The 6,544-nt window shown below is 42.8% G+C and overlaps 1 pseudogene; it reads left to right on the top strand.

The window, feature by feature from the left end:
• Nucleotides 1–2,992: 2,992 nt before the first annotated feature.
• Nucleotides 2,993–4,186, top strand: LOC126950897 (exportin-T-like; annotated as a pseudogene).
• Nucleotides 4,187–6,544: the final 2,358 nt, after the last annotated feature.

The raw sequence follows: 6,544 nt of genomic DNA, 5'->3' as shown, positions 1-6,544 counted from the left end.
CAAGTATGTCTTCCATACACCAGCATTGAGACCTAGAGAGGTTAGAACACTTACCTACATACATTTAGCAAGTGGCCTTTTCTCAGTCACCGTTTAGTCATTGTTCAGCGTGTCAGATCATCAGCTGCGCTAATGTTTTGGGTAAGTTAGAGCAGGCAGAAAATCTCTGTTGAGAATCAATGGGGAAGAAGGACAGTCAGGGTTACGAAGAAGTCAAAATAACTTACTATTTTAACCACAGTGTCCTGAGAGCAGGGAATGTTCTAGTTCAACAGTTCTTAGTTTTTATTTATTTATCTATTTATTTTTTGAGACAGCGTCTAGCTCTGTCACACAGGCTGGAGTGCAATGGTGCAATCTCGGCTCACTGCGACCTCTGTCTCCCGAGTTCAAGTGATTCTCCTGCCTCAGTCTCCCGAGTAGCTGGGATTGCAGGCACACGCCACCACGCCCGGCTAATTTTTGTATTTTTAATAGACACGGGGTTTCACCATGTTGGTCAGGTTGGTCTCAAACTCCTGACCTCGTGATTTGCAGCCTCCTGAAGTGCTGGGATTTCAGGCATGAGCCACCATGCCCGGTCAGTTCAACAGTTCTTAGAATTAAACTTGTCCGACCTTGTAATTTTACAGATGAGAAAACCAAGAATCATAGAAAGTTAAATCATGTCTGCCCGGTGGCCATGGCTCATTAGCACACGTGCAGAGTGACTATAAATAACCCACAGTCCACTTACGGAAAAGCTGGTCTTGCAGAGTCTCTTCAGAGCGTGCTTTATCACCCAGAGATGAGGTGGATTTCAAAGCAGCACACAGTGGGCCTTCAGGTGCTGTCAATCTTGTGTTGATGGGGTATTTGCTTTTGTCTGTAAACTAAACAAGCCCTTCAGAATCTCAGTCAGCTTTCTATTTTCATAAGGAGTTCCTTGTTCATAGTGCTAAGAGAAGTGTTAGTTATGCTGCTAAACATGAAAACTGTCAAACAGAGGCATTCAAATTCTTTTGCAGGAAGGTTATGTGAACTTGAAAATGTGAGACAGGTCTCAGTTAATTGAGAAAGTTGATTTTGCCAGGGTTGAGGGTGCACACCTGTGACCCAGCCTCAGGCGGTCCCGACGACATGTGCCCAAGGTGGTCAGGGTACAGCTTGATTTCACACATTTTAGGGAGACATGAGACATCAATCAATATGTGTAAAATGTACATTAATTCAGTCCAGAAAGGTGGGACGGCTGGAGGCAAAGGCCAGGCGACTCGAAGTGGGGAGAGGCTTTCGGGTCATAGGTAGGTAAGAGACAAGTGGTTGGATCATTCCTGATGAGCCTTTGTTTCAAATGAGGCAATCAGATATGCTTCTATCTCAGTGAGCAGAGGACTGACTTTGGATAGAATGGGAGGCAGGTTTGCCCTAAGCAGTTTCCAGCTTGACTTTTCCCTTTAGCTTAGTGATTTGGGGCCCCCAGATTTATTTTCCTTTCACAGTTACATCATACTTCTCTCAAAGGAACCTCTCTTTTCCACGCCTCTTTAGCCGTAGATGCATTTTTCATCTCCCCCCTTTTCTGGAACAAGAAGAGGAATCCTGTGTACAGAGGCCCTTATATCTTGGATACCAACAATCCCTGCTTCTATGCGGAACGCACTTAGAAAGCATGTGGATTCTGGCATGTGTTCTACATGGCTCATTAATCATGCATTTTCTTTTTTTTGTCACAATTCATCTTTATTAATAGAAAATAAACACTTATTCCAGTTTCAAAGTTGTTATACTTGAAGTTGCTAATTTTAAAAAATGAATTTTAAATAATCACTTAATCTTGCTTTGACTAAGACAATGAAATATGGCTTAAAAAAAAAAAGTGTTCAGCACCATTTGCTCATAGGTCTTTCAGAGTTTGTTCTTAAAGTTTCTGGAACTTTCCTGTCTGTAAAGTATAGGAATTACTGAGCTCCATTGGAAAGCCTCTCTGGGACAGGCAATGGGGAGTTAAGCAGTCATCATAAAGGAATCAGTGTACATTCAGCATGGTGACTTGGACTACACAACAATCCCTTCCCCTCTATAGTAGCTCAAGAGAAACATGCTTCTAAGCTCTGAGGTATGAGGAGTCTCAGACTGTTATTTGCTGTTAGAATTGGTCTTCCCAGTAATAACAGTAAATATCTGGCACAGATGCTATTGGTCCTTAAAGTCCTGTGATTTTAGGAAGTAGTTTGGATTTAGTTCAGTTTATTCAGAAATCAAACATGTTTAATTAGCTTCACTACTTTGGCAGAGTAAGGATATGCTGGTTTAGTGTCTTTATAAAATATACATAATGTATAGCTAAATCATAGTCTTAAATCAAATACCTAGAATACTATATTATTTAAACCAATATCTATTTTAACAAAATGTTTTTTTTTTTTTGAGACGGAGTCTCGCTGTGTCTCCCAGGCTGTGTCTCCCAGTACACTCCAGCCTGGCAACAGAGTGAGACTCCATCAAAACAAACAAATAAACAAAAACACTATACAAAGAAATACAGTCAAAAACATTACAAATTAACTGAGATGGAATATTTAAAAAACATTCAAGTGGTCCTCAGGAAAGTAAGACAAGAAAAGAAAAACAGAGGGAACAATCAGTAAAAAAAGATATATTTAAGCACTAATGAGTCAATAATTACTTTCACTGAAAGGGGCCTTAACATATCAACAAAATGTAGACATTGGTAGGGTAGATAAAAACATTGTGATACAACTGTATGATGTTTACAAGAAACTCACATCATATCCAGACATAGGTAGGTCAAAAATAAAAGGATAGAAATATACAGGAAATAATAAAAGAAAATCAAGGGTGGCTATAATACTATCTGTTAAAGTAGACTCATAGCAAAGGAAATTACTACAAAGAGAGACATATCATTATTATATACGGTAAACCAATTCTCAAGGAAGACTTACTGATCCCAAATGTGTATGGACCAAAGAACAGAGCCTCAAAATCCATGAAGCATCGAATGATTATTTGCCTGGAGGAAGAAGTTCTTCCCTTTATCCCATCTGCTTCAGAACATATGCTCAAAGATTGTGAAGCAAAAGACCTCCAGGAGTTCATTCCTCTTACCACCCAGATTACGGCCAAATTGAAGACACAGGTATCCCCGTTTTTACCACAGATATTCATGCCCCTGCTTCATGCAATGTTTGAAGTGCTGCTCCGGCCAGCGGAAGAAAATGACTAGTCTGCTGCTTTAGAGAAGCAGATGTTGCGAAGGAGTTACTTTGTTTTCCTGCGAACAGTCACAGGCAGTGGGATGAGCGAAGCTATAGCAAATCAAGGTGCAGAAAATGTAGAAAGAGTGCTGGTTACTGTTATCCAAGGAGCACTTGAATATCCAGATCCAATTGCACAGAAAACATGTTTTATCATCCACTCAAAGTTGGTAGAACCCTGGAGAGGTAAAGATGGACCAGTGGGATTTGTTGATTTTGTTTATAAGCACATTGTCCCCACATGTTTCCTGGCACCTTTAAAACAGACCTTTGACCTGGCAGATACACAAACAGTATTGTCTTTATCTGAGTGTGCAGTGACACTGAAAACAATTCATCTCAAATGGGGCCCAGAATGTGTTCAGTATCTTCAACAAGCATACCTTCCCTCCTTGCCAGTATCTCCAGAAATAATTCAAGAGTTTTGTCAAGCACTTCAGCAGCCTGATGCTAAAGTTTTAAAAAATTACTTGGCTGGGCGCGGTGGCTCACGCTTGTAATCCCAGCACTTTGGGAGGCCGAGGTGGGTGGATCACGAGGTGAGGAGATCGAGACCACGGTGAAACCCCGTCTCTATTAAAAATACAGGCCGGGCGCGGTGGCTCAAGCCTGTAATCCCAGCACTTTGGGAGGCCGAGACGGGCAGATCACGAGGTCGGGAGATCGAGACCATCCTGGCTAACACGGTGAAACCCCGTCTCTACTAAAAAATACAAAAAACTAGCCGGGCGAGGTGGCGGGCGCCTGTAGTCCCAGCTACTCGGGAGGCTGAGGCAGGAGAATGGCGTAAACCCGGGAGGCGGAGCTTGCAGTGAGCTGAGATCCGGCCACTGCACTCCAGCCTGGGCGACAGAGCCAGACTCCATCTCAAAAAAAAAAAAAAAAAAAATTACTTAAAGGTGTTCTTCCAGAGAGCAAAGCCCTAAGGACTGGATTTCCCTGTGCTTACTAAGATGAGGAATTCCAGTTAGTTTATAAAGAAGTGATTTTGGCTGGGCATGGTGGCTCACGCTTGTAATCCCAGCATTTTGGGAGGCCGAAGCGGGCGGATCACGAGGTCAGGAGATGGAGACCATCCTGGCTAACACGGTGAAACCCCATCTCTACCGAAAATACAAAAAATTAGCCAGGTGTGGTGGCGGGTCCCTGTAGTCCCAGCTACTCAGGAGGCTGAGGCAGGAGAATGGTGTGAACTCGGGAGGCGGAGCTTGCAGTGAGCCGAGATCACGCCATTGCACTCCTGCCTGGGTGACAGAGCGAGATTCCGTCTCAAAAAAAAAAAAAAAAGCGATTTTAGTGCGCCATTCACACTGGTCTTTTTCACGTTGTTTTGAGCTTATTGCAGTATATGTTTGGGGATTTTTCTGTAAAATGGGTGTAATTTTCCTAATACAGGTATGTAGCAACAAAAGAAGTTGCCTGCATGCTGGTCCAAATTGTTCTGTATAAAGATGCCCTTGAAAGACACAGAGTTATCTTAGAACCTTAATTCTTTTTTATTTGAAATTTTAAGTCAAGTCCTTTGTAAAGACCATAGCAGTAGAAAACAGTGCACTTTTAAAAAAATTACTGAATATAAAATGTTTGAAAATTTTCTTTATGTGTGAAGACACATGAAGTATGGGGGGAATACAACAATCAAAATTAGCCTTTCGTAGATAGCCATTTCATTGTTTTAAACTGTTTCGATGCCAATATGTATTCTACAAAAGAGAGTGGTTTTAGGCTCCAGTGTTACACTTTGTAAAATATATATATACACATACATTTTACGTAGTGAAATCTAAAAAATTCCCAAAAACCAAAAAACAAAACTTTTATTTTTTTCTTTTTTTTGAGAGGGAGTCTTGTTCTGTGCCCAGGCTGGAGTGCAATAGCGCCATCTTGGCTCACTGCAACCTCCGCCTCCCGGGTTCAAGTGATTCTCCTGCCTCAGTCTCCCCAGTAGCTGGGACTACAGGCGCCCGCCTCCACGCCCGGCTAATGTTTTGTATTTTCAATAGAGACGGGGTTTCACCGTATTAGCCAGGCTGATCTGGATCTCCTGACCTTGCGATCCGCCCACGTTGGCCTCCCAAAGTTCTGGGATTACAGACATGAGCCACCGCGCCTGGCCAAAAAAAACTTAACTAAACATTATGTTTAAAAAGTGGTTGTGATAGTATGAGATAAATTGTTTGTAAAATAGCCGTAAGCTTAAAACGCTAAAACATTCGTGAAATTTACCTACAGCATGATTATACTTACATTAAATGGATTCAAATGAAGCAAAATAAAAAGGGTATAAAATGTAAAATTAGGCTGGGGCACGGTGGCTCACTCCTGTAATCCCAGCACGTTGGGAGGCTGAGGCAGGTGAATCACCTGAGGTCAAGAGTTCAAGACTACCTTGGCCAAAATGTTGAAACCCTGTCTCTACTAAAAATACAAAAATTAGCTGGGGCGTGGTGGCAGGTGCCTGTAATCCCAGCTACTTGGGAGGCTGAGACAGGAGAATAGCTAGAACCTGGGAGGCGGAGGTTGTTGCAGTGAGCTGAGATTGTGCCATTGCACTCCAGCCTAGGCAACAAGAGCAAAACTCCATCTCAAAAACAACAACAACAACAAAAACATTAAAGGAAGAGGCTGGGCGTGGTGGCTCAAGCCTGTAATGCCAGCACTTTGGGAGGCTGAGGCGGGTGGATCACGAGGTCAGGAGTTCCAGACCAGCCTGGCCAAGATGGTGAAACCTTGTCTCTACTAAAAATACAAAAATTTGCCAGGTACAGTGGCAGGCACCTGTAATCCCAGCTACTCCAGAGCCTGAGGCAAGAGAATAGCTTGAACCCGGGGGGTGGAGGTTGCAGTGAGCGGAGATCAGGCCACTGCACTCCAGCCTGGGCAACAGAGTAAGACTTTGTCTCAAAAAAATAAATAAATAAAATAAAAAAAACAAATGCCGCACATGGTGGCTCACGCCTGTAATCCCAGCACTTTGGGAGGCCAAGGTGGGAGGATCACAAGGTCAGGAGTTCAAGACCAGCCTGGCCAAAATGGTGAATGTCTGTACTAAAAATACAAAAATTAGCTGGACGTGGTGGCGGGCACCTGCAGTCCCAGCTACTCAGGAGGCTGAGGCAGGAGAATTGCTTGAACCCAGGAGGTGGAGGTTGCAGCGAGCCAAGATTGTGCCACTGCACTCCAGCCTGGGCAACAGAGTGAGACTCCATCTCAAAAAAAAAAAAATAATAAAATAAAAGAAGAAAGGAAAAGTCAAAAGGAGGTAAAATACACTATGTTAAAAC

Source organism: Macaca thibetana, chromosome 3 (assembly GCF_024542745.1).
Source record: "Macaca thibetana thibetana isolate TM-01 chromosome 3, ASM2454274v1, whole genome shotgun sequence".
In the NCBI taxonomy this organism is placed as follows: domain Eukaryota; kingdom Metazoa; phylum Chordata; class Mammalia; order Primates; family Cercopithecidae; genus Macaca; species Macaca thibetana.
The sequence above is the reverse complement of the archived record's forward strand: the minus strand, read 5'-3'. Positions and strand labels throughout refer to the sequence as shown.